The sequence below is a fragment of the Rattus norvegicus genome, chromosome 2 (genome assembly GCF_036323735.1).
Source record: "Rattus norvegicus strain BN/NHsdMcwi chromosome 2, GRCr8, whole genome shotgun sequence".
Classification (NCBI taxonomy): Eukaryota; Metazoa; Chordata; class Mammalia; order Rodentia; family Muridae; genus Rattus; species Rattus norvegicus.
In genome coordinates, this window is record NC_086020.1 from 43,981,994 (window position 1) to 44,003,084 (window position 21,091).

Below are 21,091 nucleotides of genomic sequence, written 5' to 3' on the forward strand. Positions count from 1 at the left end.
GAAATAATCCCATGCGTGCTATCGGACCACCACGGCCTAAAACTGGTCTTCAATAACAATAAGGGAAGAATGCCCACATATATGTGGAAATTGAACAATGCTCTACTCAATGATAACCTGGTCAAGGAAGAAATAAAGAAAGAAATTAAAAACTTTTTAGAATTTAATGAAAATGAAGATACAACATACTCAAACTTATGGGACACAATGAAAGCTGTGCTAAGAGGAAAACTCATAGCGCTGAGTGCCTGCAGAAAGAAACAGGAAAGAGCATATGTCAGCAGCTTGACAGCACACCTAAAAGCTCTAGAACAAAAAGAAGCAAATACACCCAGGAGGAGTAGAAGGCAGGAAATAATCAAACTCAGAGCTGAAATCAACCAAGTAGAAACAAAAAGGACCATAGAAAGAATCAACAGAACCAAAAGTTGGTTCTTTGAGAAAATCAACAAGATAGATAAACCCTTAGCCAGACTAACGAGAGGACACAGAGAGTGTGTCCAAATTAACAAAATCAGAAATGAAAAGGGAGACATAACTACAGATTCGGAGGAAATTAAAAAATCATCAGATCTTACTATAAAAACCTATATTCAACAAAATTTGAAAATCTTCAGGAAATGGACAATTTCCTAGACAGATACCAGGTATCAAAGTTAAATCAGGAACAGATAAACCAGTTAAACAACCCCATAACTCCTAAGGAAATAGAAGCAGTCATTAAAGGTCTCCCAACCAAAAAGAGCCCAGGTCCAGACGGGTTTAGTGCAGAATTCTATCAGAGCTTCATAGAAGACCTCATACCAATATTATCCAAACTATTCCACAAAATTGAAACAGATGGAGCCCTACCGAATTCCTTCTACGAAGCCACAATTACTCTTATACCTAAACCACACAAAGACACAACAAAGAAAGAGAACTTCAGACCAATTTCCCTTATGAATATCGACGCAAAAATACTCAATAAAATTCTGGCAAACCGAATTCAAGAGCACATCAAAACAATCATCCACCATGATCAAGTAGGCTTCATCCCAGGCATGCAGGGATGGTTTAATATACGGAAAACCATCAACGGGATCCATTATATAAACAAACTGAAAGAACTGAACCACATGATCATTTCATTAGATGCTGAGAAAGCATTTGACAAAATTCAACACCCCTTCATGATAAAAGTCCTGGAAAGAATAGGAATTCAAGGCCCATACCTAAACATAGTAAAAGCCATATACAGCAAACCAGTTGCTAACATTAAACTAAATGGAGAGAAACTTGAAGCAATCCCACTAAAATCAGGGACTAGACAAGGCTGCCCACTCTCTCCCTACTTATTCAATATAGTTCTTGAAGTTCTAGCCAGAGCAATCAGACAACAAAAGGAGATCAAAGGGATACAGATCGGAAAAGAAGAGGTCAAAATATCACTATTTGCAGATGACATGATAGTATATTTAAGTGATCCCAAAAGTTCCACCAGAGAACTACTAAAGCTGATAAACAACTTCAGCAAAGTGGCTGGGTATAAAATTAACTCAAATAAATCAGTTGCCTTCCTCTATACAAAAGAGAAACAAGCCGAGAAAGAAATTAGGGAAACGACACCCTTCATAATAGACCCAAATAATATAAAGTACCTCGGTGTGACTTTAACCAAGCAAGTAAAAGATCTGTACAATAAGAACTTCAAGACACTGAGGAAAGAAATTGAAGAAGACCTCAGAAGATGGAAAGATCTCCCATGCTCATGGATTGGCAGGATTAATATAGTAAAAATGGCCATTTTACCAAAAGCAATCTACAGATTCAATGCAATCCCCATCAAAATACCAATCCAATTCTTCAAAGAGTTAAACAGAACAATTTGCAAATTCATCTGGAATAACAAAAAACCCAGGATAGCTAAAGCTATCCTCAACAATAAAAGGACTTCAGGGGGAATCACTATCCCTGAACTCAAGCAGTATTACAGAGCAATAGTGATAAAAACTGCATGGTATTGGTACAGAGACAGACAGATAGACCAATGGAATAGAATTGAAGACCCAGAAATGAACCCACACACCTATGGTCACTTGATTTTTGACAAAGGAGCCAAAACCATCCAATGGAAAAAAGATAGCATTTTCAGCAAATTGTGCTGGTTCAACTGGAGGGCAACATGTAGAAGAATGCAGATCGATCCATGCTTATCACCCTGTACAAAGCTTAAGTCCAAGTGGATCAAGGACCTCCACATCAAAGCAGACACACTCAAACTAATAGAAGAAAAACTAGGGAAGCATCTGGAACACATGGGCACTGGAAAAAATTTCCTGAACAAAACACCAATGGCTTATGCTCTAAGATCAAGAATCGACAAATGGGATCTCATAAAACTGCAAAGCTTCTGTAAGGCAAAGGACACTGTGGTTAGGACAAAACGGCAACCAACAGATTGGGAAAAGATCTTTACCAATCCTACAACAGATAGAGGCCTTATATCCAAAATATACAAAGAACTCAAGAAGTTAGACCGCAGGGAAACAAATAACCCTATTAAAAAATGGGGTTCAGGGCTAAACAAAGAATTCACAGCTGAGGAATGCCGAATGGCTGAGAAACACCTAAAGAAATGTTCAACATCTTTATTCATAAGGGAAATGCAAATCAAAACAACCCTGAGATTTCACCTCACACCAGTGGGATTGGCTAAGATCAAAAACTCAGGTGACAGCAGATGCTGGCGAGGATGTGGAGAAAGAGGAACACTCCTCCATTGTTGGTGGGATTGCAGACTGGTAAAACCATTCTGGAAATCAGTCTGGAGGGTCCTCAGAAAATTGGACATTGAACTGCCTGAGTATCCAGCTATACCTCTCTTGGGCATATACCCAAAAGATGCCTCAACATATAAAAGAGACACGTGCTCCACTATGTTCATCGCAGCCTTATTTATAATAGCCAGAAAATGGAAGGAACCCAGATGCCCTTCAACAGAGGAATGGATACAGAAAATGTGGTACATCTACACAATGGAATATTACTCAGCTATCAAAAACAACGAGTTTATGAAATTCGTAGGCAAATGGTTGGAACTGGAAAATATCATCCTGAGTGAGCTAACCCAATCACAGAAAGACATACATGGTATGCACTCATTGATAAGTGGCTATTAGCCCAAATGCTTGAATTACCCTAGATCCCTAGAACAAAGGAAACTCAAGACGGATGATCAAAATGTGAATGCTTCACTCCTTCTTTAAATGAGGAAAAAGAATACCCTTGGCAGGGAAGGGAGAGGCAAAGATTAAAACAGAGACTGAAGGAACACCCATTCAGAGCCTGCCCCACATGTGGCCCATACATATACAGCCACCCAATTAGACAAGATGGATGAAGCAAAGAAGTGCAGACCGACAGGAGCCGGATGTAGATCGCTCCTGAGAGACACAGCCAGAATACAGCAAATACAGAGGCGAATGCCAGCAGCAAACCACTGAACTGAGAATAGGTCCCCTATTGAAGGAATCAGAGAAAGAACTGGAAGAGCTTGAAGGGGCTCGAGACCCCAAAAGTACAACAATGCCAAGCAACCAGAGCTTCCAGGGACTAAGCCACTACCTAAAGACTATACATGGACTGACCCTGGACTCTGACCCCATAGGTAGCAATGAATATCCTAGTAAGAGCACCAGTGGAAGGGGAAGCCCTGGGTCCTGCTAAGACTGAACCCCCAGTGAACTAGTCTATGGGGGGAGGGCGGCAATGGGGGGAGGGTTGGGAGGGGAACACCCATAAGGAAGGGGAGGGGGGAGGGGGATGTTTGCCCGGAAACCGGGAAAGGGAATAACACTCGAAATGTATATAAGAAATACTCAAGTTAATAAAAAAAATAATATAAATAATGTTCCCTTGCTACTGTCTATTAATGAAGTGGCCTCTGCCTCCCTTAAAGTATCAAACACTGTATAATAGGGCAAGCCACAAGAGAAATGAAATTATGAAACTTATTTTACAAACATCTAATTGTTGCTATAGTTTTATATCTACATAGATATAAAGAGCTTGTGTAGATGTCAGATGTTTGACTGGAGTTCAGTCACAGCACTAAAGTCCTACTTAGGTTCTTATAGCCATAGTGAATTCATCTTAAAGAGTTTGTTCCTCTTTTTTACCTTCTAAACTCCACTAAGATTTCTAGTAATGTGTGACATTTTCAGAATTTTTTTGGTCAGAATTTTGGTGCACACTACCACTATATTTCTTTTCTCTTTCTTTCTTTCACTTTCTTTCTTTCTTTCTTTCTTTCTTTTTTTTTTTCTTTTTCTGGAGCTGGGGACTGAACCCAGGGCCTTGCGCTTGCTAGGCAAGCGCTCTACCACTGAGATAAATCCCCAACCCCCTCTTTCTTTCTTTCTTTCTTTCTTTCTTTCTTTCTTTCTTTCTTTCTTTCTTTCTTTTGATTTTTTACTCTCTTTCTTCCTTCCTTCCTTTCTTTCTTTCTTTCTTTCTTTCTTTCTTTCTTTCTTTCTTTCTTTCTTTTGTCTTCCTTGCTCAAGTAAGTTTTGGTTGACACTTACCTCATACCTCATATATTGGAACACAATAGACCAAATGAAGAAAAATTAAGATGCAAAGATTTGGATCTGAAGTGCTCCCATAACTTATGTTGAAGCTTTGGCCCAAATCTAGTGACACCATTAGGAGGTGGTCATAAGAGAGTTGGCTGTTATAATGGGTTATACATTAGCTCAAACTGAATGACTATTAGAAAGTAGGACTTGATTGAAAAAAGGAGGCCCATGGAGGTGGAACTTTTGAAGGCTGTCTTGCCAGAGCCCACTTTTCTCTGTCCCTTTTTTTCCCTGGAAGTCATGAAGTGAGAATTGTAATTCTACCTCGCTATCTATTATGGTGCACTCAAAGAGGAGAGTTAAATGGCCATGGTCTAAACACCCTGGAACCATGAGTCAAAATGACTCTTTCTTCCCTGGAGCTGTTTCTGTCAGTTATTCCATCCCAGCGATGGAATGGAATCTATCCATCAGGGAGGTAACATCCATCCCCGACCTCCCCCAAACTCTTGTGCTACATCTCAAAGACGATTTTGAAATCTTCACAAAATTTTTGGAGAAATTATTATTTTAACTTTAAACCTTCATTTTTCCATATAAAATGTGTCTGTAAAATAAAGATTAATGATTTTCAATAAAATGTAATTTTACCCAAGATTGTTCTTTCTGTCATACAAATAGCATGTATGGATGACTCTCAGTGTACATGCATCCCATATCTGCTATATTCTAGGAAGATCCTAAGCTACACATAAGACTTAGTTCATACCCTAAACAAGTGGTTCTCAACTTTCCTAATATTCAATGCTTTAATACAGTTCCTCATGTTGTGGTGGGCCCCAGCTATAAAATTGTGTCATTGACACTTCATAACTGTACTTTTGCTACTGTTATGAATCATAATGTAAATACCTGATATGCAGGATATCTGATATGCAAGCCCTGGGGGAAAGCAAGGGTGTGCTCCCAACCCACCACTGCTGCCCTAAAAGCTAAGATATTTTATTCACATAAGATTTTAAGTGCCCTCTGGAGACAAGGATGAAGAGCAAATGCAATAGTAACTGTGGAATAATACTGATGTCCTTCAAATGAAAAAAAAGAAGAGGAGGAAGAAGAGCAGGAGGAGTGAGAGGAAGAGGAGGAAGAGGAAGAGGAGGAGGAGGAAGAGGAAGAGGAGGAAGAGGTCAAGGCACACAAGAGTGACATACAGACAAGTAGAGTCAACAATATTGACAGAAAGGAAACTGGTAGCAGAAAGGTGGAGAACAATGTACAGGGAAGGTCTGGAAAATTCAAACCATCCCTTACAGACCAATGCAAATTACATTAGGTACGGAACAGGCGCACTGACTTTGGAAACTTTGCAAGGCAAGAGGTGTGAGGACTGGGAGGGAACTCAGAGAATACATACCAGACCTTCAGGAAGCCAGAGAACAATCAATCCTGCTAAGGAAGTGGTGCATTCTGACCCCTCCCCATGTGGGAGGAAGCTCTTTAAAACATTCACATTTTCAGATATGAGAGAAAATTAACGGAATGTTCAGAATAACCAGTGAATAGTCAGTGATGGTGGCTGTCACACATCTGTAGTCTCACTTACTTGGAACACTGAGCCAAAGGTATCATTTCAGCCTACACACTTGAGGCTAGCCCAGCAATATAGTGGGGCCTATCTTCACAGCCACAACACAAGATGAGTAACCTTAAGGCATAGTGAAGAATGACATTTCAAGGTGAATGATTGCGTCCTCCTGGACTGATTTGAAACAATTCCCAGCCAGAGATATTTGGTGCTTGAGGGCACAATTGGCACTATCTAAAGGTGTTTTTAGCTCTCTCTGCCTTTGAAGAACTGCAGTACCAGGCAGCTCTCAGTAAAGCAGAGGCCATGGATTCTTTGAACATCGAAGGCTGCCCTCCGACAGCAAAGAATTACCCATATCTGACATGCTATAGGTTCGGAACGGAAAAATACTCACTCAAAAGTAAACTTAAAGATTCCAAGAAGTTAGTGCAAATTTAGAGCCTATCAGAATTTCACCATTATTAGTATTTTCTAGTAAATGTGGATGAATGTAGTCACATGCACTAAGGCTATGATTCTCAACCTTCCCAAGGTTGCGACCCTTTGATATAGGTCGTCAAGTTGTGCTGACCACAACCATGAGACTATTTTGTTGCTACTTCATAACTGTAAATTATAATTATAAATTGTAATGTAAAATACCTGCTATGGGGAGTCCCAATCTCGTGCTCCCTGCCTCCAGCTCACTGCTCCCAAACCCCGTGGGAGAGAGACCTCACAATGACGGAAGAACGCCCACATTTACGTGGAAGTTGAACAATGCTCTACTCAATGATAACCCAGTCAAGGAAGAAATAAAGAAAGAAATTAAAGACTTCTTAGAATTTAATGAAAAATAAGGTACAACATACCCAAACTTATGGGACACAATGAAAGCTGGGCTAAGAGGAAAACTCATAGCGCTGAGTACCTGCAGAAAGAAACAGGAAAGAGCATATGTCAGCAGCTTGACAGCACACCTAAAAGCTCTAGAACAAAAAGAAGCAAATACACCCAGGAGGAGTAGAAGGCAGGAAATAATCAAACTCAGAGCTGAAATCAACCAAGTAGAAACAAAAAGGACCATAGAAAGAATCAACACAACCAAAAGTTGGTTCTTTGAGAAAATCAACAAGATAGATAAACCCTTAGCCAGACTAACAAGAGGACACAGAGAGTGTGTCCAAATTAACAAAATCAGAAATGAAAAGGGAGACATAACTACAGATTCAGAGGAAATTCAAAAAATCATCAGATCTTACTATAAAAGCCTATATTCAAAAAAATTGAAAATCTGCAGGAAATGGACAATTTCCTAGACAGATACCAGGTACCGAAGTTAAATCAGGAACAGATAAACCAGATTAACAACCCCATAACTTCTAAGGAAATAGAAGGAGTCACTAAAGGTCTCCCAACCAAAAAGAGCCCAGGTCCAGACGGGTTTAGTGCAGAATTCTATCAGAGCTTCATAGAAGACCTCATACCAATATTATCCAAACTATTCCACAAAATTGAAACAGATGGAGCACTACCGAATTCCTTCTATGAAGCCACAATTACTCTTATACCTAAACCACACAAAGACCCAACAAAGAAAGAGAACTTCAGACCAATTTCCTTTATGAATATCGACGCAAAAATACTCAATAAAATTCTGGCAAACCGAATTCAAGAGCACATCAAAACAATCATCCACCATGATCAAGTAGGCTTCATCCCAGGCATGCAGGGATGGTTTAATATACGGAAAACCATCAACGTGATCCATTATATAAACAAACTGAAAGAACAAAACCACATGATCATTTCATTAGATGCTGAGAAATCATTTGACAAAATTCCACACCCCTTCATGATAAAAGTCCTGGAAAGAATAGGAATTCAAGGCCCATACCTGAACATAGTAAAAGCCATATACAGCAAACCAGTTGCTAACATTACACTAAATGGAGAGAAACTTGAAGCAATCCCACTAAAATCAGGGACTAGACAAGGCTGCCCACTCTCTCCCTACTTATTCAATATAGTTCTTGAAGTTCTAGCCAGAGCAATCAGACAACAAAAGGAGGTCAAGGGGATACAGATCGGAAAAGAAGTCAAAATATCACTATTTGCAGATGACATGATAGTATATTTAAGTGATCCCAAAAGTTCCACTAGAGAACTACTAAAGCTGATAAACAACTTCAGCAAAGTGGCTGGGTATAAAATTAACTCAAATAAGTCAGTAGCCTTCCTCTACACAAAAGAGAAACAAGCCGAGAAAGAAATTAGGGAAACGACACCCTTCATAATAGACCCAAATAATATAAAGTACCTCGGTGTGACTTTAACCAAGCAAGTAAAAGATCTGTACAATAAGAACTTCAAGACTCTGAGGAAAGAAATTGAAGAAGACCTCAGAAGATGGAAAGATCTCCCATGCTCATGGATTGGCAGGATTAATATAGTAAAAATGGCCATTTTACCAAAAGCGATCTACAGATTCAATGCAATCCCCATCAAAATACCAATCCAATTCTTCAAAGAGTTAGACAGAACAATTTGCAAATTCATCTGGAATAACAAAAAACCCAGGATAGCTAAAACTATCCTCAACAATAAAAGGACTTCAGGGGGAATCACTATCCCTGAACTCAAGCAGTATTACAGAGCAATAGTGATAAAAACTGCATGGTATTGGTACAGAGACAGACAGATAGACCAATGGAACAGAATTGAAGACCCAGAAATGAACCCACACACCTATGGTCACTTGATTTTTGACAAAGGAGCCAAAACCATCCAATGGAAAAAAGATAGCATTTTCAGCAAATGGTGCTGGTTCAACTGGAGGTCAACATGTAGAAGAATGCAGATCGATCCATTCTTATCACCCTGTACAAAGCTTAAGTCCAAGTGGATCAAGGACCTCCACATCAAACCAGATACACTCAAACTTATAGAAGAAAAAGTGGGGAAGAATCTCGAACACATGGGCACTGGAAAAAATTTCCTGAACAAAACACCAATGGCTTATGCTCTAAGATCAAGAATCGACAAATGGGATCTCATAAAACTGCAAAGCTTCTGTAAGGCAAAGGACACTGTGGTTAGGACAAAACGGCAACCAACAGATTAGGAAAAGATCTTTACCAATCCTACAACAGATAGAGGCCTTATATCCAAAATATACAAAGAACTCAAGAAGTTAGACTGCAGGGAGACAAATAACCCTATTAAAAATGGGGTTCAGAACTAAACAAAGAATTCACAGCTGAGGAATGTCGAATGGCTGAGAAACACCTAAAGAAATGTTCAACATCTTTATTCATAAGGGAAATGCAAATCAAAACAACCCTGAGATTTCACCTCACACCAGTGCGATTGGCTAAGATCAAAAACTCAGGTGACAACAAATGCTGGCGAGGATGTGGAGAAAGAGGAATACTCCTCCATTGTTGGTGGGATTGCAGACTGGTAAAACCATTCTGGAAATCAGTCTCATGGTTCCTCAGAAAATTGGACATTGAACTGCCTGAGGATCCAGCTATACCTCTCTTGGGCATATACCCAAAAGATGCCCCAACATATAAAAAAGACACGTGCTCCACTATGTTCATAGCAGCCTTATTTATAATAGCCAGAAGCTGGAAAGAACCCAGATGCCCTTCAACAGAGTAATGGATACAGAAAATGTGGTACATCTACACAATGGAATATTATTCAGCTATCAAAAACAATGACTTTATGAAATTCATAGACAAATGGTTGGAATTGGAAAATATCATCCTGAGTCCTCACTGAAATCACAGAAAAACATACATGGTATGCACTCATTGATAAGTGGCTATTAGCCCAAATGCTTGAATTATCCTAGATGCATAGAACACATGAAACTCAAGACGGATGATCAAAATGTGAATGCTTCACTTCTTCTTTAAAAGGGGAACAAGAATACCCTTGGCAGGGAATAGAGAGGCAAAGATTAAAACAGAGACAGTAGGAACACCCATTCAGAGCCTGCCCCACATGTGGCCCATACATATACAGCCACCCAATTAGACAAAATGGATGAAGCAAAGAAGTGCAGGCCGACAGGAGCCGGATGTAGATCGCTCCTGAGAGACACAGCCAGAATACAGCAAATACAGAGGCGAATGCCAACAGCAAACCACTGAACTGAGAATAGGACCCCCATTGAAGGAATCAGAGAAAGAACTGGAAGAGCTTGAAGGGACTCGAGACCCCATATGTACAACAATGCCAAGCAACCAGAGCTTCCAGGGACTAAGCCACTATCTAAAGACTATACATGGACTGACCCTGGACTCTGATCTCATAGGTAGCAATGAATATCCTAGTAAGAGCACCAGTGGAAGGGGAAGCCCTGGGTCCTGCTAAGACTGAAAGAGATTGTTGGGCGGAGGGCGGCAATGTGGGGAGGGTGGGGAGGGGAACACCCATAAAGAAGGGGAGGGGGAGGGATTGGGGGATGTTTGCCTGGAAACCGTGAAAGGGAATAACATTCGAAATGTAAATAAGAAATACTCAAGTTAATAAAAAAAATACCTGCTATGCAGGAGATCTGACATCAGACCCTGGAAGGGTCATGACCCACAGGCTGCACTGAGGAAAGTTAGCTTTGTGCCACCTGGTGTTGAGACTTAAGTCATTATTTACCTATTGCTACATTGCCCTGGGGAACACTTGATAGCTAATGACCAAGTCTATTCATCTGGCAGTAAAATTTCAAAGACAACAAACTAAAGAAATGTCACTAACATTGACTAACTGCAAAGCACCTCTGCTATTTAAAACCCTTTCCTCTCAAGAAAGGATCAGACCATGGACAAACATAGGAGGAGTAAAGAAGATGTTTGCGGTAATTTGTAGCACACACAGGCTTTTGCTTTAAGGTTTTTTCTATTTTAAGCACCAAGCAAAGCCCCTTTAGAGCACTCAAATTAATGTTTAATGATCTTCTACTGTGTTTTTTTTTATCACACAAATGAGCTAGAGTTCTGAGGGAGAGCTGCAACTGTCAATTCTCTGAGCAGGTAAGACAGGCTTTCTTCCTTCTTCAAAGCAGTCAGTCTGTAGGTGGATTTTTCTAGAGCCTTTCAGAAAACTTCCTACTTTAGGAAACATAGTTTCTATGAACTTGGTCAAAATTTACCTAGGCCACCTTTTATAGCATCTTATAGTATCCACCCATTTTAATGTGGAGATGGCACCAACACTTGCAGGTTGAAGTTGAGAGAAACATCTCTGTGTCTTTGATGTTATTATTGTGTGCTTTTTACATGGGCTTCATCCCTTACTGAGGACATTAAAGCTAGAAAGGGAGGGCATGGGAAGGTACTTAAAGCTTGCTTTTGTCAGAGGTTGAGTTTTAGAGCAATAGAATTTGCTATGTAAAATGTAAGTCCTTGACCTTAATTCTGACACACTTTAATAACCTCTTGGTCACACTATTTTTAGAGAAAGAAGGCAAATAAAGAAAAAAAATGAAGGAAGGAAGGAAGGAAGGAAGGAAGGAAGGAAGGAAGGAAGGGAGGAAGGAAGGAAGGAAGAAAGAAAGAAAGAAAGAGAGAAAGAGAGAGAGAAAGAGAGAAAGAGAGAAAGAGAGAAAGAAAGCCAAAGTGTATGTTAGTACTTGATTATGCTTGAGCTCAACAGATCTAGCCTCCTGCAGTATTGGGACATTAAACTCTTTTGGAAGGTGAACTTTAAATTGTCTTCATAACTTTAAAACTATTTTACTACTTCTGTGGTGTGTGTGTGTGTGTGTGTGTGTGTGTGTGTGTGTGTGTGTGTGTGTGTGTACTCATGCTCACATGTGATTTCAAGATATTTCCTGGCCTGTATAATCAAGAATCAGGATTTCCAACTCTGCTCAGGGATTTTTATCCTCTGCCCTGACTGTTAAAAAAAAAAGAAAGGAGTAACCAGGAACTCAGTCTGCACTGTTCTTACTGTATTACTGTTTACTCTGTTGTTTAACAAGGCTAGGCAGAAAGTCTGCTCTTGGGAAAGACTTAGCACTCACTTGTGAAGATTTTTTTCATGAGCATTTTATAATGTCCTCAAAAGAACATTCAGTATTATCAGTTCAAGAATGCATGAGAGAAATTGATTCTTTGTCAAATATAAATGAGTCTCTGGAACATCCATAGACTAAAGAGTAGGAACATCAAACACAGGGCTGCTTTAGTTGTTACATTTCCCACATTCTATTTATAGAGGCAGAAATTAGGTTAAAGCAATTAGGGAAAGTAATCCTAAATTATTAAGGAGAAATTAATTTTTTTCATTTTCTCTTTTATTTTTTACATTTACTTTTAAATTCAGCCTTTACTGAAGAAAACTTTATTTCCGATTACAAATAACCTTTTAATTGTTTTCGTGTGTGTGTGTGTGTGTGTGTGTGTGTGTGTGTGTGTATGTGTGTGTGTGTTTGTAGGTGGAGAAAAGATGTATATAGCTAAGGTCTGGCCACATTGTTCTTACATGACAGAAAAGAAGCATGTGGTTGAACAGAGCATGGTCTACTCCCCCTCTGCCTTCACTTTGTGCAGAGGCTCTAAAGAGACGAATAAATAAAAACTGGACAAGTTCAATAAAGAGGTCAGAAAAATCAGAGGAGACCAGATGGCCTATTGCTTAAACTAAGCACACATGGTTCCCGTGGAGCCAGCTGTTAACACGCGGGTACCCAAGAAGTTTCCACCAGCAACGGAGGCTGTGTGTGCTTTAAAAAAAAAGCAGCAGAGGCCGGCCAATCTGGTGGTGTTGACCAACAGATGGAATGATTTTGGATAACTGATGTATTTTTACTTGTTAGAGAGGCACCGTAGGACCCAGTGAGTGGCAGTCCAGACTAGGGGGCAACAGGAATCCTCACATAAATCTGCAAAGCCCACAGCATGACTGTACATGTCCTCAGTTCCTCTATCCCTCTTGACCCCATGTACCCGTGTACCAGCCCCTCCTTCCGAAGGCTTTGATACCAGACCCTGCATATCTAGCTGTAAATCTGCTCAAATGTGCTTCTTTCTTCTCTTTATAATCACATGAGCTTGTTTTCTTCAAGCTAATGTTTCATTTGCATTTTCTATTGCATAAAACAGGAGCTAAGTGAAAGCGAATCCACTTGTGGCTCCTGTAGAACAAGACAGATTGAAAAATCAATAGGCCAGAAACATTTCTAACTAAAATTATTGTAGAAGCTAGATGTTCAACATGCTACCCGGAAACTCCAGATGAATCATACCATCAGGAGTTCACAACTTAGACCAAATACAGATTCAGACAGCAGGGTACCTTGGTGGAGCTCTCAGATAATTTAATGTTGTTGTGTTTAGTGTTTTCTTTCAAAGACTTTTTTGGAGACATTTAGGAAAGGAATCTGAAAATTCTCATTTGGAGAAGCACAAGCACTGCAATGGGCACACGATTTCAGAAGAGTTATACAGGCTTAAGAACCTGTTAAGATCTATGACGAATATTCCTGAGTTCCTCCAGGCCTCTTACATGTGTATGAATGATGAAGTCTAAGATCAATGCAAACTTTTAATAAATCAGCCCTATATATTCCAGCTCTTTTTGATCATGCCCTAGTTTCTGCAGAACTCTGAGATAATGTATAGACTTTTTAAAATGATTTTACTGGTCCAATAGCAGCAACAGCATCCATCCAAGTCACACTTGAAACCTCAAGGGGAGCCTTCGCAGATGTAACTGGAGATGATGAACTCATATTGTGTAATGATAAGCCCTAAATTCAACTGACTAGTATCCTTAGAAGAAAAACTGGTGGAGCTAGACAAATGTCACAGTGGGAAAAGCTTCACCACACAAATAGAAGACCGAGATTGGTTCTGTGAACTCACTGAAGGCTGGACATAGTACCATGGGTTTGTAATCTCACTGTTCCCATGGAAAAATGAGAGGTGGCAACAGCAAAATATCTAAAAGTTCATCTGCCAGACAACCGTGCTCAACAGCAATCAACAGAAGACCTGTCTCAACCAAGGTGAATAGTGAGGGTCAATGGCAGACGTTGTCTTCTGACCTCCATATATAGATGCTCTGTTGCACACCCATAGTCACATAGTCCCACATTTTTGCATATGCATACAATCACCAATCACACACACACACACACACACACACACACACACACACACACACACACTTTTAAGGAAAGTACAGATGAAGAAGACACAAATGTCCTAAGAAAAAGCCAACTGATGGCGGCCACTGCCATGACCATGACATTTAAGGATTATACTGAGACAGCAGAGAGCTGGGTGACAGTTCCTCAAGGCAAACAGTGTTGTGGGCTGATGGCAGATATCAGAATCCAGGACAAAGGCACAGCATGGATTCCTTTTGCACCTCCAAGAGCACTGAATCTTCTAGACTTTCTGCAGTCTCTTAATGGGGATATTATTTTGTTCTACGAGACCCAGATGGGTAGTTGTGTCCTTTTGAGGCCCAGAGAGATAAGTAGCATTGTTTATTGCTATTCGTTTATATTTTCCAACCATTATTGTTAAGAGTTTCAATACTGATCTCATCCCTGGTCTGCTTGTTGTGTTTCTACTTTATTTTCAAACTAACTGACCTGTGAATTGATTCTGGGCATGACGGTGCCCTTCCTTTTCCTCATATTTTCTTCAAGCATTAGGATGAGTTATACTGAGGAGAATTCTCAGACCTACATGAGTCATACGACTTCTCAAATGGATGTGTGTTTCCCACGCTATTGATAGCTGCTATTGATCTTGCATGATAGTTTTAAAGCCAATGAAAACTGAAAAGGAAGTTCCATTTAAAGTTCCTAGTAAAATGGAAGTTTGGCTTATTCAAACAATGAAGAGACCTTGAAGATAATGATGTGGACTTCCTATGCACCAAAGTGCTTCAGGAAGATAACTTGATGAACTGAGGAGAGATGTCTGAAAATAACTGCCTCACAGACTCACAGCAATTACTTGGGATAAGTGAACTGATTTGCTTAATTTCCCTAATCCCAGTTTCAGAACACAAGGACCAGCTGTTATTTACTGATGAAGTTATTAGGACCCTCACTTAACCTATTCATTGAGGTACTTTTTGATGCTGCTATCAAAGTGTTTTAGCAATAATCTAGAATACATGCATAGTTACCCATAGTTCATTGACTGATTCTGAACTGGAGGAGTTGGGTTGTTTTTTTTATTTGTTTTTGTTTTAATTTTTTTTCTGGCCTGGAGAAAGGTCCAATGCCATGCTGATGTAAGAACCATCTGGTTATGTGGCTGGAAATAGAATCCACAGTTACGCCTATTTTCATGTCTAAGATTGCTTGGAAATATAGACCTTTAAGTGTTATGAGAAAAGGGATGGGGTGAAACTCATACCTCCAGGAATCGTGCTTTACCCTCAAGCTGCACGTCAACATGGCTTCTATTTGTAGAGCTCCCTCTGACTTCCTGTTTTTCAAATACTGAGTAACCATTCTGAGCTTCTGCTTCTCCATAAGCAAAATGGCAAAGAATACACCACTAGGAGCTGTGAGCATGACCTAAGCAGGGAGAGCCATTGGATTTCTATAAGATTTCTCCAAATTGACTGCAGGGATAAGTGTCTCTTTGAAAGGGACTTCTGACTTTCTTAAAGGGGCAGTAGTGAATGGCAGGAAGGTGCTGCAAGTAGAGCTACGTAGTTCCGGTGTAACTATGCCTGGGGACAATAAGAACAGGACCTGTACAGTGGCATTGAAGGCTCAGTTGTGCGTCTGTTAGTCACATAGGAAACATGCAAGGAAAAGCAAACCGACCCCAAATAATTTAAACACACACAATGCTAGCTGGGTACACTGAGGGCAGGAAACCTAGGAGAAGGGAGTAGAAGGTGGCCTTTGAGTGCAAAACTATGAAAGAGAACAATCCGGAGGGGAACAGTAGGGAGCAGGGAAAAGGCTTTGAAATGAAATTATTGAATAGCAAGCGGTTGCAGTGGCGAATAATCTACAAGGCAGATGTACACCAACGCCTGGAGAGAGTAGGGAGCGGGGTCCTGAAGGCTCACCGGGAGCGGGTCCGGTCGTGAAGGCTCACTGTGTTTAAATCTCAAGTAAGGGTCCAATGGACCTTATAGTGTCAGCAAAGCCTCATCTACAGCTCTTTCCATGGCTGGCTGTTGGTGTTTTAGTTAAAACATGCATCTAGGTCCCTAGCAATATACAGTCGTGATTATTGATTAGCCTAATTAGGAACTGAAAAGGGAGGCAATTAAAGAAGAAAAAGCATGCAGTTTATATCTTTAGCTCTCATCTGCAGAGAATAAAGTAGGAGGGTCTACCTGAAGGCATCCATATCACGTGATACCCAGAAAGGTCCTTTAATAATATGCACTTGTCTCAAGAATCTCAAAGGTATTAGGGCTGTGTTGTCCAATACACCAGCCATCAACCGTGTGAGGAAATTTAATTTCACTACCTGCATTTCCAATAACATGTATTAATAGATTCCATATAGGGTGGGATACAGTTATAGACATACATATATGTAAATATATTATGAATGTATTCATGTCCCTATGACTATGCATATGTGTTTCCATGGCCACAGAGACTTCTTTATCAGATCTCAATTTACTATAGTGGACTATATAAGAAAACTAAGATGTAACCTCGGGCTGCAGAGAGATGGCTAAGCAGTTAAGATTGACAGGTGCTCTTCCAGAGGACTCAGGTTTCAGTCCCAGCACCCAGTGTGATAGATAACAATGTGTAACTCCAGTTTCGGGTCATGTAATGCCCTCTTGTAGCCTCTACAGGCATCGTATACAGATACATCCCATATAGGAAAAACACATACAAAATCAAATTAATGACAGTAACACCAAAGACATAAACAAAACCCCATGGAGGTAGAGGAGTAGGGAGAGACGTTGCAAGGAATGTTAGCCTTTTGCCAAAGCTCCACTCTCTTTTCAGAAACGCCTAGGATGGTGTCAGCATTGATCAGAACTTTAGTTTCTTAATACAGAGAAACCTTAAGCTGTGATTTGCAAGTCCTGAAGGTGAAAGAACCCTAACCACTTATAAATGTCCTACAAAATGACACCTTCGTCTGCTGTGACAGAACATAATCTGTTGGTGACTGATATGGTGAACTCGAGTAACCTTGAGAGCTAAACAGAATCAGGCCCATACAATAATGGCAAGCAGGCGTTCACAAGTGGGTCAGCCATGTTACCCGTGAAAGGTTACATGCCAAAAGAATATCAGGACCAAAGGTGAGATGTTGTAATGTATGTATCAAAGTCCGGAGAGAAACAAGAGTACTAATAGTGAGGCCACAGAGTTTCTAAGATGCACATGGATGAATCTTTGAGTTACTGGTTAAATAGAAAGCATCAACAAGACCCATAAACCTGAAGATATAACAAGTTCTATTGCCACAGCTCACAAATAACTTGTGACCATGTCCAAGAAAGACATACTCAAGCTTGACTGGAACTGGGGTCTTAGTTAATACTATGACTATGATAATCCACCAAGTCCTTCTCCAGAAGCCAAAGTCTGCCCTGTCCCATTCAATCCTCAGGATTTCAAAGTGTTGTTAACTCTCATTTATAGGGTATAAAACTGTTTTAGAAAAGTCAAGACATCTGCTGTGTGAGGAAAAAAAAACAAATTAAGGTATTTTGCTACTGTACTTGCAGCTGACACATGCTTAGGTAAGAGAAAAAAATCGACCAAGAAAAGGGGGTAGAAAGGAAGAGAAACCATGTTTTTAAAGAATATGCTGTCCTGCCCTTACCCCAGCTTTACTCATTAGTACAATAAAATACAACTAAAAACAACTGAAGTATAAGTGAAAAAATCATGAAACCTGAGGCTTGGGTCTTTGGAAGGAGACTCTGGGAGTGGATGTGACAGTTCCAAACAATTTCAAGAAAGTTGAAGCTATCTGAGCTGCAGGAGGAGTGTGGCAGATGGGAGCCTGAAGTAGAAGGGTCCCCGAGGCTGTTCCAGTCTGCAGAGGCTTATTTGAGGATCTTATTCCTTCATGCGTAAGGTCTGGTGCACTGACAGATGGTTGGAACTGAGTTTCGCAGATGATGCTATTCTCTGAACAGAATTTTAAGCCTTAACTTACACTTAGCATTTTTTTCGAGTCATAATCTTCCATAGCAGATAGAACTGAACATACACAGTTGAACCACGTGCCTTTGATGTATAAAATAATTTATAGTTTTCACATGGAATATTGCATGATCATAAACCATGTTTTGTTGCACCCCTCAATAAACCCCTCACAGAGACCCCTTCAGATGATATTTTCCTTTTCTATATCAAGACGTGAGACTGGGTAGAGAATGGACTCTGCAGCAAACATCTTTGAATTTTCATATCCACGCATGCCCGAGAACCAAACAAGTGTCTTTTCATAGCTCTGCATTCATGTAGAGGAAAGCCCAAAATAAAAACAATGATATTATTGAATGTCCCTTTTTATTTTTCTGTCCCCTGCTGGTTGTGGCACTGAGTAAGCTAGCAGGGGCTGTGCTGGAGAGCTTGCCTTGGTGGTATGGGTGGAGGAGATCTGGCAGCTGAAAAGCTCAGATACAATCTAGGCCCAGATCAGGTGTTTGAGTTAGGCCACCATCCACCCATCTATGAACTGCGGAGTTCATGAAGAGGCAGTTCTGCAGGTCCAAAGATGCAATTCTCCATGACGACAAGTGTCTCCATGAGACAGGATATCCGAGAGGAGTCCTGTTGAAGATACAGTATTGATAGCATGCTCACATGATCTTAGTGAACCTTCGTTATTTCTCTAAAGACTCTCTTTTGAAATAAATTCTGAGTCTATAAATGGTAAAGACTCAAGATTGGAAATTTAAAGGAAAGTAATTTGCTCCACAGTACAGGAAGAGTCATGTTTTATTTTGTTTTGTTTTTAACGTTTTATTGATTCTCTGTGGAGCTCACATTATGCACCACAATTCCACATAGCTTCTATCCCTTAATATCTACCCTCCACTGTAGAGGTGTAAATACATACCCTCTTGGTAGATCTCACTTGCCCACCCGACCAGGAGCTATCTTTGGATCCATGAATGAAAGACACACACACACACACACACACACACACACACACACACAAATATTAGCTTATTTTTAAAATGCCTTGGCTACCTCAAAGACTGGGCACTCCTAAACCTTCCTATGCTACCCCAGGCCCAATCATAAAAGTGGCCAGTGGCTACTTACCCAAATTCTCACATGGCTCATGGGCTAGCTCTCCTGTAGCTTTCCTCATACGTCTCCCACCACATCCTGGCAATCCTTCATCCTTTCCCCCTGTGTCCTAGTCCATGCAAGTCCCACCCTCCCTCCCTTTGCCCAGTCACTGGCCTCTGACATTTTTATTGATTAATCAAAACCCAACTGAGGACAAGGACCTTTAATATTTGGACACTGATTCCTGATTGAATTAAAGCATTCGAACCAATCTCTAACACTCCATCTTTACAACCTACATCCCAAAAGAAAACATACACACACACACACACACACACACACACACACACACAAATCTCTATGTGGAAGTTTCACAGTGCGTTTCCCATAGTAAACCCTTTTGTTCACACATTTTTACTTGTAAACATTCATGTAGTGAGTCATTGGTCAGTTCAAAGCCTCTGGCTTATGCTATCAATACTGTATCTTCAACAGGACTCCTCTTGGATATCCTGTCTCATGGAGACACTTGTTGTCATGGAGACACTTGTCATCATGGAAGCACTGTGTCATGGAGAACTCGCATCTTTGGACCTGCAGAACTGCCTCTTCATGAACTCCCCAGTTCATAAATGGGGTGGATGGTGGTGGGCTAACTCAAACACCTGATCTGGGCCTAGATTGTATCTGAGTTTTTCAGTTGCCAGATCTCCTACACCCATACCACCAAGGCAAGCTCTCCAGCACAGCCCCTGCTAGCTTACTCAGTGCCACAACAAGCAAGGGGTGGGGACAACTCTCCTGTTCTCATTCTCTTGGGGCTGGCTCAGCACGGCTTCTGCCACCAGTGTCAGCTCTACTGCACTGCCCAAGTGAGGCTCAGTGGGTCATGGTGAGGGTTATGGCCAGGGTCATGGCCAGCCATCCAGCTCCATGTCCTCTTTCTTGCTGCCCAGCCTAGGGTGGGATCAGTTCTTCAGCCTGCCCCAGGAGGCTAGGGGTGGGGATAGGGCCATCTCTACTGTACTCTTTGCCACCACATGGCCAGCATGGGTTAGAGCTAGTTCTCTCAAGCTCATACTATTGGGGGTGGCTCACCTGAAACCCCTATAACCAGGGCCAGCTCTAGCTACCCTGCTTTCTGAGTGAAGGGTTGGTGCGTGCTCTCCCAAGTGCTGCAGCAATTGGGGGTGGGGTACAGACAGCTCTGCACAGCCCTCACACACCAAGATGGCCCCAGGCAGAAGCCTGGACTGGGGATGTCTGCACGGCCTTTGGCGGTAACAGACACCTACCTTCCACTCCAGGCTCACTGACCCACACATGGCCTTCAGCAGTAGCAAGGGCCAGGACCTGAGCATGGACTCAGGTGGCATCAGTGGTTACTCACTTCAGGCTGTTCCTCACTGCCCTCAAGTCTCCAGTTTCCACCTCTCTTTACTCTGCACACACCTTTCTGCTTCTCTCCTGTTTTCTATCTCCTCACCATGTCCTTGCTCATCTCAGAGGCTTGAGGAGCCTCTGGGTGTTTGAGGTTGAGATGTGTTTGTTGCCCACATCTTGTGGCACTGGACTTGTGGAGTGGGGTGGTCTCAGACTTGGCCTGCCCACTCCCAGGCCATGTGACACCCAACAAGACATCTTTTACTCACCTCAGACTCTCTTCTTTCCTCTCACCCCATCATTTCATCGTCGTCCACAAAATCCTTCTTAGTGTTTACCAATCCAAGTTTGAAA